Raw genomic sequence first — 18,316 nt, 5'->3', positions numbered from 1 at the left:
AAATTGGTAGTTTTTCACACTCCTCCACCTCAGGAAAGTTAAGATTAACTGATGCATCGCTTGTTTATAGTTCCATACAGGCAAATGTTTCTGAATTTATCTGTGAATCATAGCCAAGGCATTTTAACAGCTCTCCATACATATATAAATCCTCCATTGGTGTTGCCAATTTTACCATTAGTGATTAAGTCCTTGGGTCATTCCCTTTCTAAAGCCTACCTTTTCGAAGACTTCACTTACGATGGGTAGAGATAAAATCAAGCACCTAACTTCTTAGTGAACATACATTTGATCAGATAATATCGCCTGGTATCGTGAGAGATTCTAGGCTCATGAGGCTCTTTGAGGCTATGAAAAAGGAAAATGGGGTTAGAAATAAGAGACTGAGAATTTTGCATTCAAAATTCCCCTACATGAAAATATTGCCAAAAATTGACCTTTTTCTTGGTCACATTTCCTCCCTAATGGGTTGTAAAAATATCTTCTTGGAAACAAGTCTGGTGTCTTTATAGGTTCCCAGGTTCAGTACAAATATAGTCTACTGGGAAAGAATGACCTAGACATCTGTGGAATACAAATGGTGACAAGAAGAATAAGCAGCACATTTCCTGGCCAATGAATAATCAGATATGAGCTGTTTCTCTGCATTAAACTGATAAGATTTAAACAAGGTACATTAGGCCCGGGACTACATTCTCTGAGTTGTACACTGCATAATAATTGGCCTTCTTAAGGCATATTCTGTGGTATACCTTGTTAAGTTGCATCTGTAAAATACAGTATTATATATAAATTATATAATAAATATATAAGTAAATATATTACAAAATATCATAATTAAAGAACACAGCACACACAAACTTGGCAGACTCAAATTCACTTTGATGTGATCAGGCTTCTCTGTTTGACAAGAAATGCTTTATCTTAACCATTACAGAAGGGTTAATCTGTGTTCCATTCAGTATAGAGTATAGAGTATCTGAGTGTATTATTCTGGTACCTTAGATTCATTCACATAAATTATTGCCCTAGACAAGTGAACAGAGGAAAAAAAAAAAAAAAGAACAGCACATAGTACATGTACAGACTGCAGAGATGGTGATTAAGCGTGATATAGTGATGGGCATGCAGAAGAGGTGACCTTGTAACACCAAAATAGACAACTATCAGGAGATAGACTAGAAATAGTCCTACCATCTGGAAGGCAAAGAACTATCTTCACCATGAGGATCTCCAAGGAGATCTTCTTATGAAACAAAATTAATATCAATTTAAGATATTTGAACAGTCTAAGATTGAAGGCACTAAAAGAAAAAGTATTAAAATACTACCAATTTTTATTTCAATAAATGGAAGTAAAATTGCACAATTCATTTAATGCTTCACTGTGATGACAACATGTCAATCAACAACACATCTTGGGAGTCTGGTGAGGAGTCGGGACAGGGCAAACAGGCATTCACTCTAGTGAATCGATAATTTGATCAATAACAAAAAATCCAGATTTTTCAAATTGTATGCTGTAGTTATATGTTGTTATTAGCTGCCATCCAGTCACCCCTAACTCATGGCAATTCCATGCACAATGGAATAAAAATCTTCCTGATCCTGAGCCATTCCTGTGATCGGCTGAGAATCTGATTGCTGTTATCCGTAAGATTTTCATTGGCTGGTTTTCGGCAGTAGATTGACCGGCCTTTCTTCCTAAGCAAAGCTTAGGCAGGTCTAAGAAACTTTAAAATGTTCATGAATTTGGGCTCACTGATGACAATATCCTACTTTTATCAGTGACTCAATCATGTGTTTTATAAACAGAACAAGAATGCGTGATTCTTTCTTAAATATGTTAGTGAGGTAGGCTCACCAAACATCTAAATGTTTGGTAACAATTAAAAAAAAAATTACTGTACTAGAAAATTCACAGATACTACCTATTTATTTGTAAAACTCTGCTCATATATAGATAATTTCTTTCCCTGACCATCTTCTTTCCCAATTTCAGTGAAAGAAATATTTTGAGCTGTTATTCTGAGAAAAAAGCCCAAAACTCAATGCCATCGAGTCAATTCTGACTCATAGCAACCCTATAGGACAGAGTAGAAGTGCTCCATAGGGTTTCCAAGGAGTGGCTCATGGATTCAAACTGCCGACCTTTTGGTTAGCAGCTGAGCTCTTAACCACTGCGCCACTAGGGCTCCATTCTGAAAAGACTTATTTAAGAATAACAGAACTATTATATTGGTCAAATCTTCAGAAATAAGGTTGGGATTTGGAGATAACTTGATCAACTGCTAGTGTTTCAATATTGCATTTTTGATTATGTGAACCATAGTGATAACCAGTACTACGGGTTGGGTTTTCTTGTAATGGACCCTTAGATGGAGATTAGGTAGGCAGAAAAACCTTATTCAGAAGTACTTTTAAGATCAACACTAGTGGAAGTGAAGGGAAAGGAAGGCATCAGGACTGGGCCAAGAACTTAAACTCTAATGGTATCATAGCAAAGGCCTCAGCAGAACCAATAGAGAGTTCTGAAGCTAAGATGACCCTTCACTGAGAACTTGAATTGGGGCAAGGAGGTCAGGCCTTTAGACCGGCACCTCCATCAGTTATCGGATGTAGGCTGTTCTGGGAAGAATGATGTGACTTGAACAAGGTAGATCTTCTCAGTTGAGGAAATCTTCATAGAAGACTAACACCTGAGGCTGTTGCTGGCTGCACTCTCAGCAGCTGGGATGGAGGGTGGGAGTTACGTCCTTCATTCCTGAAGGGAATTATAGGTGATGCATCAAAGCATCTAGCAGACCCAGAGTATGAAATGTTATTAAGAAATAATTTTATAAGTTGTTATTAGCTGCCGTTGAGCTGACTGTGACTCATGGTGACCTTATGTACAATAGAATGAAATGTTACCGAGTCCTGCGTCAATCTGATAATTATCTGCATGTCTGAGTCCATCTTTGTGTCTGTTGTGCCAATCCATCTCATTGAGTGCCTCCCACGCCCTTGTTGGCCTTATGCTTCACCGGACATGATATTGTTCTCTAGCAAATGATTTCTCCTGATGACATGTCCAAAGCAAGTGATTCCGAGAGTGTTTTGTTGTGATTTATAAGGTTTTCATTAGCTAATTTTCTGAAGTAGATTGCCAGGCCTTTCTTCCTAGTCTGTCTTAGTCTGTAAGTTCTGCTAAAACCTGTCCACCCTGGGTGATCCTGCTGCTTTTTGAAATACTGGTGGCAGAGCTTCAGCATCATAGCATTACACAAGCCACCACAGTACAACAAACTAACAGTCAGGTGGTGGAATTTAATAAGAGAGTGAATTTATTACATAAGCTGTCTGTAGGAATTCCAGTATTACTGAAATATATGAAATAGCATATTTAATGATGTTGCAGCTGGAAATGCTGTTAGAAGGAGAGACTATCAGTTACTATGAAACTGCAAGTAACAAAACATCCAATTCAAACTGGCTTAAACATTAAGAAAATATAGTAACTCATGTACCTGAAAATATAGATATAAGGTGGTGTTCAGGACTAACTTAACCTTGCAGCCCCAACTCCATTTTTCTGTGCTTCCCTTGGCTCCATCCTTCTTAGTGGGGGCACTTGTATCTGTATGTCTGTAACAGTGTTAGTCTCACATCTACCCATAAAATCATCTTGTGGGAGAATGTCTCTTACTAAAGCTTATGGTCAATAGTGAAGGGTTGGGATTTTACCTTAAGCACCATGAATGCCATCAAGAGTTTTTCTTTCAAACTACACTTTAAGTAGACAGAAGAGTCTTATAACTAGATTAAATTTAATCCTTGTTACCCAGATGTATATTTTATGTTATAAGTGTCCTGAAATTTGAGACTGTTCAGGTACAACTCTTACCATTATTCATGTTTATCAGGAACTTGTTAAACACACCAACAACCAAAATATTATCCTTAGACTCTCTAGAAATAGAAGAAAGGGAACAGTTTACTCATGAAGTTCATTTTTAAATAAACTACATTTATAAAACACTATCCTATGAATTATAATTCTTGTCACATTTCCATTTAATCAACTATATAATCACTTAACTAGAGCAGCAAAACAAAATGAGAGAAAATGTATACTTTAGAAGAGAGACAAAAATTCATCAGTTTCTGGATTAAAAGAAGAAACTTATTAAATACCAACAACAAAGAAACTATAATTAAACTATTTAGAAATAAAAATACAATAGAAACCATTTGCTAATTAGATTCACACTTATCCAATGTACATTGATTTTAAAAAAAAGTTGAAGAATTTTCCATTTTAGCAATTGTAAAATCACTTAAATCATAGCAATAAAACCAAGCAAGAAAAGTTTAAATTTTTTTTAGAAGAAAAACAAAATACATTTTTACTGCATTTCTGGATTATTTTAATGGACTTGTTAACAATCACAAAAATACTATAAATATACTATATGCAAATAGAATTAAATGGAAATAATTATATTATAAGCTTCTTGTTGAAATAATCTAGTTATAAAAATTATCCCAAGAATTATTATTCCATCAGTTATCAATTTGAGCCAATGTATTATTACTTAATTAATAGCAATAAAGTGAAAAGAGAGAAAATCAAAATAACTTTAGTAAAGAAAGGAAAAAAAAAAATCTTACTATTGTTCTGGATCCAGTGAGTTCTAAAGAGTAGGCTCATTGGAAGAGGGGATAAACATGAAGAGTGACTCACTTCTGTTTTCCAACAATGTGGACAAAAAAATCAAATCCAGCACTTGATGTAGGGATATTTTTGTTGCCAGTGAGAATGCAATAGGACAGGAAATTTCTTGGTAGACAGGATTCCTGGGGAGGTTCATCATTGCTTTCCGGAAAAGAAAGGACAGGCTTCCCTTCTCAGGAACTGTGCCCTGGACCTATACTAACATATCACCTCTTAAGGGAGGATGAAGTGAATTAAAACAACCTGGGCCAGTGACATTCAGGTGGGAGGATGGAATTAAAAGAAAAGTCCCAGGGTCTTTCAGTACAAGGAACATCAGGACAATCTCTGTCTATTGTTGAGCAGATGCTGTATCACGATGGACTTGGCCTGATGGAGGGATCCTTCTCCAGGAGTCATGAGCCTGTTGGGTGGTATCTGGTCCCGACTGGGCACCTGACCCTGGCTCCACCACCTACAGCCTGATAGTTCTCCTTTCTCAGGAATCTGTTCAACCAGAGGATTCTGGGTGATTCTCTCAGGCTTCTGCCTAATGTCATACTTGAAACATCTGAGACTTAAGAATGCCCTTTGAAATATTTACATTTAAATTTTTCCTAAAGTAAGATTTGTCTTAAATTTGCATTTATTTGTCTTAGATTATCAAGGTTTTCTCAACCATCAGCACTCTCAACCTGTTATCATTAGCTTTTCTCTTACAGGAAGCAAGCTGACATTGGTCAATGCCAGTGGTTATTTTCAATTTTTTTAGAAAAATATTTCACAGGTTTCGAACTCTTCCCATGCTTGGTTGATCTATTCTACTGCTTTGGAAATATTCTCCTCTTTTTGTGGTAAGTGTTCTCCAAATTGAATATCTAGTGAAAATTCATTTATTTCCCTCAGTGAAGTTCAGGAAGAATTGGAAGTTTCTCCTGGAATTTTTACCTCTTACTTTCTGTGTTTTTTTGGGACTGCAGCAAAGCTTTCTCAGTTGGGATACTATTAATATGATCTTGAACTGCGTTGATTATCTTATCTTTTTCAGTTAATTTGTGTACATTTGGCTTCCTTTCTCTTTAAGAGTTTTTAAGTAAATGCATTAGTTTCGTACTGCTGCTATAAAAAATTACCACAAACTTAGTGGCTTAAAACAACAGAAATTTATTATCTTACAGTTCTGGAAGTCAGAAATCAGAGATCAGTTTCACTGGGGTAAAATCAAGGTGTTGGCAGTACTGCCTTCCTTCTTGAGGCCATTGCCAAGAATCCATTTCTCGTCTTTTCCAGCTTCTAAACGCTGCCTACATTTCTTGGCTTGTGGCCATATTACTCTCTGTCATCCATTTCCTTTTCTGACTCTGACCCTTTTGCCTCCCTCTTATAAGGGTCCTTGTGATTACATTAAGGTCCCTGGGTAGTGCAAACATTTTGCATTGGACTACTACACTGATGGTTGACAGTTTAAGAAAGGCCTGGCAATCTGCTTCTGTAAAGATTACAGCCAAGGAAACTGTATGGAGCAGGTCTACTCTTTAACACATGTGGTCATTATGAGTCAGAATCGACTCAACAGCAACAGGTTTGGTTTTTTGGTGATTACGTTGGGCCCATCTGAATAATTCAGCATAATCTTCCTATCTCAAGATCCTTGATTTAATTACATTTTTATAATCCCTTTTGCCAGATATGGAGCCCTTGGTGGCACAGTGGTTAAGAGCTATGGCAGCTAACCAAAAGGTCACCAGTTCAAATCCACCAGCTGCTCCCTGGAAACCCTAGGGGGCAGTTCTACTCTGTCCTATAGCGTCCCTATGAGTCAGAATTGACTCGATGGTGACAGATTTGGTTTTTTGGTTTCGCCAGATACGGTAGTCCTGAATTCTGGAGATTAAGATGTAGACATTATTGGGGGCCCACTATTCAGTCTGCCACAATAAGTATTTTACTCAGCCTCATCAATCAGTTTCTTCAAAACTTCTCTTTAGAGGTCTCCATTTTCTGATGCATTTGTTATGTCGGATTCCAGGTTTCCACCATCCATGTTGTCTTCTCCAAGATGACAGGATTCAGATTATTCATCTTCAGCATGTGTTCGCCTAGAAACTTGATCTGACTTTGTCTTTTAAAACTTGTTTTCTATACCACTTTAAGTTCAGTCACTCTTATTTTCTATTCTACTTCTTATGAAAGCAATTTTATCCTTGCCTGAAGATCAGAATTTTATCCTAAGTATTTTTTAGTGCTGTCTGAGGTTGTTCTTCATTCTTCTGCTGTATTTTGAAGAGTGTTTTGGTTGCAGCTTCTTGAAATTGGCAGTGTTTTGATGCATCTTTCGAAAACTGAACGTTTTTTTGTTAGTGTGCTGTCAACACAACTTGTTCTAAACATTTAGATTTCTGTTTCTCTTCTTTAAGTTCTCCTGTACAGGTCTTTTTAATTCCATGTAAAGAGCTCTCTGGGTTTTTATCCATTGCTTCTAGTTTTTGTATTTCCCAGGTGTTCTCAAGCCTGGCTTCAATTAACATTGATTCAAGGCCTTCAAATCTCCTTATATGAGTCAAGCATCTAAAAGATTTGCTCTATTGACTTAAAAGGAGTAGAAACTCCAGTGGCCAGTTTTTGTCTCCAACTGCATAAAGTGTAATCATAATGGTTAGAAATTCTACATCCTATTATAAAAATACCACTATTTTCCACAGCAGTCTGCAGGGATCTGGGCCTGGTCTAAGGTCCCCTGTCAGTGTTGCCATCACCTGATTTAGTGTCTCCAGAACCAGAATTTTACAGAGTATTGCAGCATCACTGGACTCTGTATGGCCACAGAGGTCATAGCTGAGTGGCATCAGGTTGTCAGAAACCTGCTTGCTAGTATAGGCTACAGATACTCTTGTGGGCATTCTGACCAGAACTATACCAGTGCCTGGTATCCCAGGCAGACCTCAGTGGAGTTGGGGTGTAGGGGAGACAAGTACAGTAGAACAGAAACTCCCAAACTTGACAAACATAGACAGGGATAATAGCACATGGCACAGGGGTTGGGGGAGGGGAAGGTATAGGCTAGGCTACTGCATGCTAGAGAAAATGACATGGCACTCTGGCCATACAAACCTTTCTTGTTGCCCCAAGGATTCAGGGAATCAATGCATAGTCACATTTGTAACCCATTTAGGGGTCACTGGTTGGGAAGTTCCATGATGCCTCCATTTGCAAGCCCTAAAACCTGGTCAGTGTTCCATCTTCTCTTGAAAAAGCTTTTCATTTTGTTGCCTGAGGCTTCATCCCATGCACAAAGATCACAGAAACCTTGCAACTATTAGTGTCCATCTTTGGTTTGTATTTGGTTGATCTTGAATGTGTGTGGGGAGCAGTGCAGGATGAAAGGGGTCCTACAAAGTGTTTAACCACTGCTGTGCTGGAGCAGGCTTGTATTAGCTGGCAAGAGTTGATCGTGCATCTCTTCCTAACTCCAGGTTAGAGTTCCTATGGATTGCTTGAAATTGTCCGTGGTGGGAGTATTTACACCATGGAAATTGGCAAATATCAAAAATCAAGGTTTTTTTTTTTTTTCTGGAGAGATGGTTTTTAATCATTTATGGGAACATCACTGCCTCAGAACCTCTAAGTTTCAGCTATATTCTTCATCTGACCCAGCCTTAGGCCACTCACCCTCATGCCTTTGCTCTGTTCACTCTGATCAACACCATGGTGGCCACAAGGCAAGCCCAGTGGCTTTTGTCTCTGGGCTTCCTTCCACAGGATGAGCACAGTAGAAGTTCTAGTTCATGTTCACATAGACCTAAGGGAAACTCAGTGGTACTTTTTCTTGCCGTCTCTCTACCTGAACATGCCTCATATTCACTTCTATTCACTGAAGTTTTCCCAGAGTGGTATTGTCTTTCCCGCAAGAGTCTGTCTCCTCTCAGAGTTCAAAACAGAAGGTAAAAACAAAAGGACTTTTGCTTTTGCCTTTATTTTTCTTGAGTTTTTATTTCTTTTTTCTGTCTGTCATTCCTACGTTTAATCCAGGTGATGGGAAGAGGAATGCTATGCCTCCTCCATCTATGTGCACTTGCCTTCTCTTGCCACTTGCCCTTTCCTTTTCTCTATATTTCTTTCTATAGCCTCTCCCTTCTAAACCAGAGGCAGCGTTCACCTTCAGCTTTCTGCGATTTCAGTTACTCCGCATCATCTGTCTTGACCTTTCTTTATCTCACCTACACAACTTATATAAGATGTCAAAATGCTGAGTCAACCAGTTCTAATCTTAACATACAAAGCGAGTTTTTAGAATTTGGAATAAGGTATACCATGGACTCAATGGAGTGAGCTTTGAAACTTAGAGCTCATCAGTGACTTCTTTTTTTTCTTAGGCAGCATTTGCCTTCTCTTTCTCTGAGTTGAGAAATTTCATGGTTTTGCTTTATGGTAGAATGGCTGAAGACTAACATAGTTTATAAGAGAATTAAAAACATACAGGTTTAATATTTTAAAAAATGTTATTTCTGTTGTGATTGTATTATTGAATTAAAAAACTGTCTATAACACTCTTCCTCAACAAAATACCAGAAATGTATGTGAATTTTATATAATCTTACTTTTAAAAGTACTAAACATACCACTTTTTTACACATTCTTATGTTTGTTTCTAAATATTTAAATTTAAAAATATGAAATGAATTCTGAATGTCCTAGAAATGTCAAAAAGTAAAATAATGGAAAATACAGATTAAAAGTATCACTTTATCAAAGTAATCTATTGTATTATGGAAAACATTTGTCTACAAAATAACCAGTGAATACATTATATTGTAAATACTGTTCACTGTAGGTGTATTTTTTAATATGTTACTTATATAATGTGGCTAAGACTCCAAAAATGATGGAAAAAAACCAAAAAAACTGGTCTTAGCTCATGATTAAAATATATAAATGAAAGGAAAGCTGATAATAAAGTATGTGTAATACATTGAGTGGAGTCCCTGGGTGGTGCAAATGGTTCACACACTCAGCTGCTAACCAGAAGAAAGTCTTGGTGATCAACTTCTAAAAAAGTAGCCAACAAAAACCCTATAGAGCACGGTTCTACTCTGACATACATGGGGTCATCTTGAGTCGGAATTGACTTGTTGCCAGGTGGTTTGGTTTGGTTTTGGTAATACATTGAGTACTCCTACTTGATTGTTAAATTTTGAACTAGCCACAGGTGTTGTTCTTCCCCAACACTCCCCAACCAGGCCAATTGATGAGAGGAATTTCAGAATAATTTCTCATTCCACTTCTGCGATGCCTTCACAATGATCTTTTCAAATTGTCACTCTGATCATGCCATGAGAATGATGCCTTGGCAATTAATATTGTATTCCAAGTCTCTTTACAATCACCCCAAACTCACTTATCTCATTTTCATTTTCTGTGTGTACTCTAGTCCTGACATACTGAGCTAGCTCTTACACATGACAGTTGTAAGCTGTTTAGCTGGTTACTTGAGCCGTACCCCACAATGCCAAGATCATCAAGGTGCATTTCAGACATAAACCTCAGCCCAGATTTCTACTACGTGTCTTTCTACAAACATAGGGGTGGAAATCTGACCCAAGTACAACCAATCAGATGCTTCTAGAAATTTTGATTTGAGTTTAAGAGCCTAGGTCAGTCTGTGCTCCAGATTGCAGGAAGCACAAACCTGAGGACTATAAAATAAGCAACTTGCAACTACCTGTGGTCAGAGAAGTTGAAAGAGCTAGTCTTCAGAAACATGATGAAGATGTAGCAAAGCATTAGAGACAAGAGACAGCATTTACATGTATCTGTCATTAGACCCAGTGCCTTGTTCACTGTTCTGTTTTTCTGCCTTTGGACTTTGTGACACTCCTCTAATTCCTCAAAACATATTCTTCCTGTTTTAAGGCTAGTTTTGGATGATTTCTACTACTTGGAACCCTAAAATCTTCACAAATATATATCCTGACCTGGAATTAAGGATGAAGAAGAAGTTGACAATTTTGAAAGATACATACATTTCATGTGTCCAAAGATTAACCCAAAAACCCATTACTGTCAAGTCTATTCCAACTCATAGTGACCCTACAGGATGGAGTAGAACTGCCCCATAGGGTTTCCAAGGAGCAGCTGGTGGATTTGAACTGCTGACTTTTGGTTAGCAGTTGGACTCTTAACCACTGTGACATCAGGGCTCTGTCTAAAAATTACTCTACTAAAAATGTTTGATTGAATTACATAATGATTATCTCCAAAATGTTTCAGGAATGTCTCCATTTTCAAATAATCTGTTTCAATCCTCATGACTGTATTGATGTGTGCAGATTATTATTATTATTATTTTTAACGTAAACTGTCACTGGGAATTGATTTGTCATTCCCCAGCTTCCCTTCCATGCAGCTGTGGCATGTGACTAGTTTTTGCCAAATGAATATAAACAGAAATGCTGTGCATCATTTTCAGGGTATGAACTATATGTAGTAAATGGGATTTCCCATGTTCTATTTTCCTATATGCCTGGCTATATGCAGAGGACCTCTAGAAATTAGGGTTGACAGAGCCACAAAATTGCAACTGCCTGGGTTCCTGTCTCACCATACGCAAGACCACCTGCTGACCAGGAATGCATGTATTCAACTAATACCTGAGAAGTGCATGCCTATTACATGAAATATAAGAGAATGCAAATGTGGGTATCTACTTGTTATTACTAAACTCACTAGATTCTAGGCTCCACAGTGACTAGAATGCTGTGAGTCCACAATAAATATTGGGTGATGTAGTGTATGAAATCACTAAACTAAAACTAAATATTTGTGTACTTGTCTTAGAGGAGTAAATACTTTATACATCAATGCATAGTAAAAGGAATTACAATGATCTTTTCATGATCCCAAGTATATCTTAAGTGAAGGATAACCCTTACTTAATAAAGAGCCTTGGTGGCGCAATGCTTAAGAGCTCAGCTGCTAACCAGAAGATTGGCAGTTCAAACCCACCCAGAAGCTCTGAGGGAGACAGACCCAGCAATCAGCTCCTGTAAAGATTACTGCCTAGAAAACCCTATGGGGCAGTTCTACTCTGTCACATGGAGTTGCTATGAGTCAGAATCGACTCAGTGGCACCCAAAGACAACAATAGGAAGGTATGCAGTGAGAAAGCAGGACTAGAGAAGTGTAATTTTGTGGGGGAAGAGAAAGTCCCAAACAACTAAACAACTTATTCTACAACCTTGCTGCAACTATGCTATTAGAGATTGATGATTTTTCGTTAAGGCTTTGCCCCATGAAAAGGCATATTATCAGATTTTAACACCTGAATGTATAACCTAATTTATCATGGCTTTAGAATGTGGCTTTCTGCTTTTAAAAATGGCAGTGAAAACTGATATCGTTTTTGGGGAAAAGAAAATGAGGGACTGGAAAATGGAGTTCTTCCCTTGTTAGGCTGGCTTGTCCTTTGTAGAGCGCCACCTAAGTGGAATCTGAGGGGTTGATAGTTCTGATATTTGTAGAATAGAAACAAACAAACAACAACAAAAAAGTTGTTGTCAACTACCACTCACCGTGACGACATGTGTGTCAGAGTAGAACTATGCTCCATAGAGTTTTCAGTGGCTGACTTTTCAGAAGTTGATCACCAGGCCTATATGGGTAGATCAAACCACCAATCTTTTGGCTAGTAGCAAGTGCATTAACCATTTGCACCACCCAGGGGCTCCATCTGTAGAGTAGAAAGGCTTTTAAAATGAAAGACAATAATAATAATAAAATTAAAGGTGGGAGAATGATGAAGGCAAACTTGAATTCTTTATAATTCCTAGATATGGCCTAATTTTTAATCCCTCAGAATAAGTCCTCTAATATATTTATTTTAAATTAAAAAAATAATAAACTCTTTAGGTACTTTCTAAATTAAACTTAAGGAAACTTTTTACATATTCCTTAAAAATTGAAGGACTTAAGTTCAAATATACAGTTGACAAGTAGCATTTTATGTTGAACCGGACACAGTTCACTTAAAGAAATGTAAAATATTCTTCAAGTTTTTCTAGTTTTCTAAATTTTCATACATACTTAAAACAATATCCTTACTTTTTTTTAATTGTGGTGAAAATATATACACCAAAACATTCATTAACACAACTTCCACATTTACAATTTGATGACATTGATTACATGTTTCATGTTGTACCACCATTATCGCTATCCTTCTCCAAAATATTCCATAACCATTAACATAAACTCCATGTCCCTCCCAATTCTGGTAACCATTAATAATCTTTGGTTCCTATGTATTTGCTTATTTCAATATAAGTGAGATCATACAGTATTTGTCTTTTTTTGATTGATTCATTTCACTTAGTATAATATTTTCAAGGTTCATCCCTGTTGTGGCATGCCTCAGAACTTCATTTCCCTTTATAACTGCATAATATTCTATTGTATGAATATACCATATTTTATTTATCCATTTATCTGTTGATGGACATTTTAGTTGTTTCCAACTTTTGGCTATTGTGAAAAATGCTGTAATTAACATTGGTGTATGCTTTCTGTTTGGGTTGCTGCCTTCACTACTTCTGGGTATACACGTAGGATTGAGATTACTGGGTCATATTGTAATTCTATGTTCAACTTTTTGAGGAACTGGCAAAACTGTTTTCCACAGTGGCTCTACCATTTTACATTCCCAGCAGCAATGGATGAGGGTTTACTTAAGTTTTATCAATACTTCATGTACACTTAAATGTCTATTGTATAAAATATTTTATAAACTTTCAGTTAATTAAGGTTTTAATTGCAAAAACACATCACTGTATTTAGGATTTTGAGTACAGATTTTCCTTTTCTCCCTGAGGGTCAATTGAAGAAAGAAATAATTTTTAAATCAAAACCGGTGAAAGCAGAAAGAGAATTTGTGGATGTTTTAGGCACCGGCATAAGTCCTTTCAATATCTTTTGCCATTGGTGTAAATATGGATTTCTTATGTAGAGACCAAAAATAAAACTGGCAGCCTAAAATAATCTAGGAGCAAGAAATAATAGCTATCAAATATAGCAAAAAATAGTATCTACCAAGTCTATCAATTAGAACATAATCAAATGATATAAGTAAGAATTAAATAAGTTAATTTTGTACTTGTTTTGAGAACGGGAACCCACCAAATCAACAAAATGGTTGGGTAAAAGAAGTTTTTATTTTTAGTTGGATATATAATCCAAGACACATATAGTTATGACACAACTATTTTTTCATATATTGTCTTTTTCTTCTAATCTTCATTGAATATTGGGAACTGATGTCCAGGCCACTTATTATTTCTCCATCATTAATGAATTATATACATTCTTGCATACATCTTGCTCATGATTTGGAAAAATGAAATCAAAATGAACACAAAAAATACTGGGTTTCATATATTGTCCCTCTTTGTTCAATCTTTTTTGAGCAAGTGGTCATAATTTAGGTCTTGACAGAGTAGCCATTAATAAATCCTTGGAAAGAATAATAAATATAATAGTATTTGGATTGTCACATTAGCTCTGTCATTGACTTCCCCTGTGACAGTAGTCAAGAAGTTTAATCTCTCTGGTCCCAGGTTTTCCATCTTATAGTGGAAATAATTTTTCTGCCCTATCTCAAGGGTTGTTATAAAACTAAAAAGAGTTAGTGGTACATAAAAACACTTTGAACGTAACTTTTTTTTTTCACCCATTATGCTTTGAGATTTGGAGTGGATACACTTCCCACTTTCTTTCTTTCATGAAAATGTCTCAGGAGTGTATAAAGAGAGGAGAAAGATAAAAAGCAAGAGCTCATATCTCATGTAAGACATCACCTATTCACCAGAAGAGGGGAAAATATCTCTTCAAATACAACGTGTTGAAAGGCTCTTCTTAAAAGTTCTATTTAGAATACCATCTGGTCCCAACATGCTTCATAAAACAAGGAGAGGATGATGAGGTACGGCACATCTATAATCCTCTCCCTGAGTGAAGGAATGTTTGCCATAATACCCGCTAATGGACAGCAAAATGATGAACAGCAAGCGGGACCCAGTCCATTAGGCAATGCCACCAAAATATTAACGGGGACCTGATTAGTAGCGTATAAAAGACTTAGCATGCTTATGATGATCAGCATGCAGACAACATCCCAAGTACCTAGTAATCCAGTCTGAAATAATAGGGTCAAAGAAAAGCGGCAGAGCTGGAAGAGTGAGCAGATTGCTGGACTGAACCAGCGTGACGAGAGCCAAAACTATAATACCAAAAATTCCTGGAACTGTTAGCGTTGTGCTACCTGAGTTAAACAGAGATGATGCCAATATGCCCAAGTATACTTTTTGAAATTGGAATGATATTTTGGTTAGAAATAATTTTAAAAATAGGTAAAATTAATTATCCTGAGGAATCCTGAGGCGCCCTGGTGGTTAAAGCCCGGGCTGCTAACGAAAAGGTCAGCAGTTCGAACTCACCAGCCTCTCCATGGTAGAAAGCTGTGACAGTCTGCTTCCGTAAAGATTTACGGTCTTGAAAACCCTGTGGGGCAGTTCTACTCTGTTCTGTAGGGTTTCTATGAGTTGGAATCTACTCCATAGCAGCGGGTTTTTTGGTTTGGAGGAATCATGTTAGCTTAATCCTCCCTTTAAGGGAATACATTCTATAAGAGAAAATGTAATTTATCAGCTAGTATTGGGGTTTATCTCACTACTCAAAACTCTTCAAGTGGACAAAGGCCATATTATGACAAGATGTCAGACTACTTTTTTGATATGTTTCTCATATCAAAATAGTGACGTTATTACTTCTTGTTTCTTGTCAATAACTACAAATTAAATTGAACTCTTTAACAACAGCGGACTCTGGATTGTTGTATCCTCTAAATCCTTTGGGAAGATCTTCTGTCTTTCCACTCACTGTAATACCCAGGGCTATTGTAGACAACGTTTATAAGAGCATGTGCAAGTACACGCACATACACACACATACATGCACAGTAAAACTCGGAACAACCTAGAATGAATCTTAAATTTTGAGATTATTGTGAACCTCCAGGGAAGGCTGGTTAATTTCTAAATCATAAGTGGCAGAATCATTTAATACTCAAAGATAGTACTTTTCCTTGATCCATTCTGTAATTAAAAGCAACTGGAGGGATTGAATGAGGATTGGAACACTTTGTGGAACACTCAGATATAGCATTCAGGGCAAGGTATCAGAAGAGAGAGAGAGGGTAGTAATGATAAATATCTTCATTTGCAGCAAAAAGTCACATAGCAAAGATTTGCAAGTAAAAAGGAGTACAGTGATTTATACTTTTTTTTTTTTTTTTTGACAATGTGCAAGCGAACAAAGGAATGCAAACAGCTAGAGAGCTGAAATGTGTCAGACAGCTACCTCATTAGACCTGGGTAAAGAATTTTCTCTAACAACATGACAAGTTATTTCTTCACTGAGTTGGAGAGGGCAAGGGGGAGAAATATATTTAAGTTGAATATGATTAGAAAGAAGGTAATGGATGTTTGTAGTAGTCCATTAAATTGTCTTGGGATTTTTACTAACATTTCGTGTAGGCTAAACGCCACCCATTTTATAGTACATTAATATAAATTTTTGGATTATAGATGTATCCATAAATTGTTTCATAATAAAATTCATCAAAATGCTTAATGAAAGTAGTTCACTAACATGAAAATATTTAGTTCATCAAAATGAAGATGAGAGTGATTATTATAAACTTCAGTTTAGAGGCTCTAGGAAAAGTCTATTACCAGACCAAGTACTATTTAATAGGACACCCTGTCCTTGCTCTCTTTTCTGTCTTAGCCAACAGTCTTGAAAATGCAGACAATGTCCACTCTCTTCCCTTCCAATTCACTCGCTAACACTCTACAGTCATTTCATTAAAACCCTTCAGGCAACTATCACCATTAGCCTTCATAGCTTCAAATCCACTGGATACTTTTCAGTCCTCATCTTATAATGATCTCATTGTTGCATTTAATATATTGATCTTTTCTTATTCCTGGAAACTACTCCCTTTTCTTTCATGATACATTACTTTTATGATTCTTTATACACGCTTCTTACCTTTTCTCTTGGTTATCTTTCTAAACTCTTTTTTCCCCCTCCCATTAAATAGTACTGATACCCAGGACTCTAATTTATGTTCACCTAGTTTTTGTTTGTTTTGTTTTGTTCTCTTTTTAAAATCTACCTTTCTCTTCTCAGTGATTGTATTATTTGCTGTCATGGATTTAACCAAGACTATTTGCTGGTAATGCCCATATCTACATATCTAACTCTAATCTGGCATCTTGATGTTTTATTATTTTATAAAATTGCCTCACTGATCTTCTCCATATATTTCAGAATCAACATGTTCACCATCTTCTTGTCCTTCAGACTCATGCATTCTGAATCTCATCTCAGATATTGAGGCTCTATAATATTACTTCCAAAATATTTTGCAAATCCAATATCTTTGCTGTCCAAATTAACCTGGCCTTAGTTCTCGTCTCAGTGTTATTTTGCCTAGATTCCTTTAATAACTCCTAACTTGGCACAGCAGTTAAGAGCTTGGCTGCTAATCAAAATGTCAGCAGTTCAAATCCACCAGCCACAACTTGGAAACCCTATGGGGCAGTTCTACTCTGTCCTATAGGGTCACTAGGAGTAGGAATTGACTCGACAGCAATGAGTTAACTAGATTACCCAGCTCCAAAATTCCCCCCTCAAGTATATCCTCTGCCCAGTTTTCATCTAAAAAACATGCCAAACTATGTTGCTTCTTGCTTAAAGCTGTCCAGTCAAAACTAAGGCATTCAAGATTAAATTTACATTCCTTGTAATTATACACATGGTTATCCATGACATGACTTCTATTTCATCACCAGCCTCATGAACCGTCACTCCCCATTTTATAATTTCGAGTTTGCTAATATCAAACTGTTTTAATTAACCAGCTTATCTTTTGATGATTCTATTAACTCTGCCTGGAATATCCTTTTCCCAGTATTTCCTAGTTCTTCTTTTCATTGATTCCTGCTCTTCCATTGAGACACAGCCCAGATGTCATTTTCATTCAGGAGGATTTTCCTGAATCCTCTTTGTGTGCTCATAGAGAATCTTCTGCATATCAGCTCTGTTTACCCATTTCTTCCACTCGCACTATGCTTACCTTATTATATTTAATATTTCCCTTATGCATTTCTCCTTTGCAGAGAATTTCTATCTCCTTAAGGACAGAAATCCTTGTAAGACTAGCGCTCAGAACAATGTCATTCCCATTCCAGGAATTCAGCAAATGTTAGTTGAATTGGACTTTACCATCATTCCTCTTTCTGCTTCATCTCACTGCCTCCTTACACATAGATATTTAACATTCTTACTGGTGACGCAGTGGTTAAGAGTTCGGCTGCTAACCAAAAAGTCAGCAGTTCAAATCCACCAGCCGCTCCTTCAAAACTCTATCAGGGACAGCCCCGTAAAACCAAATGAGACTAACGAGGTACGGTAGTCCAGTGACAAGGGCCAGAAGGCAGAAGGGGACAAGGAAGCTGGTGATAGGGAACCCAAGGTTGAGTAAGGATATTGTTGATGTGTTGTGAG

This window comes from Trichechus manatus, unplaced genomic scaffold (assembly GCF_000243295.1).
Source record: "Trichechus manatus latirostris isolate Lorelei unplaced genomic scaffold, TriManLat1.0 scaffold00012, whole genome shotgun sequence".
NCBI classification, from domain to species: Eukaryota; Metazoa; Chordata; class Mammalia; order Sirenia; family Trichechidae; genus Trichechus; species Trichechus manatus.
This window is presented reverse-complemented; position numbering follows the sequence as displayed.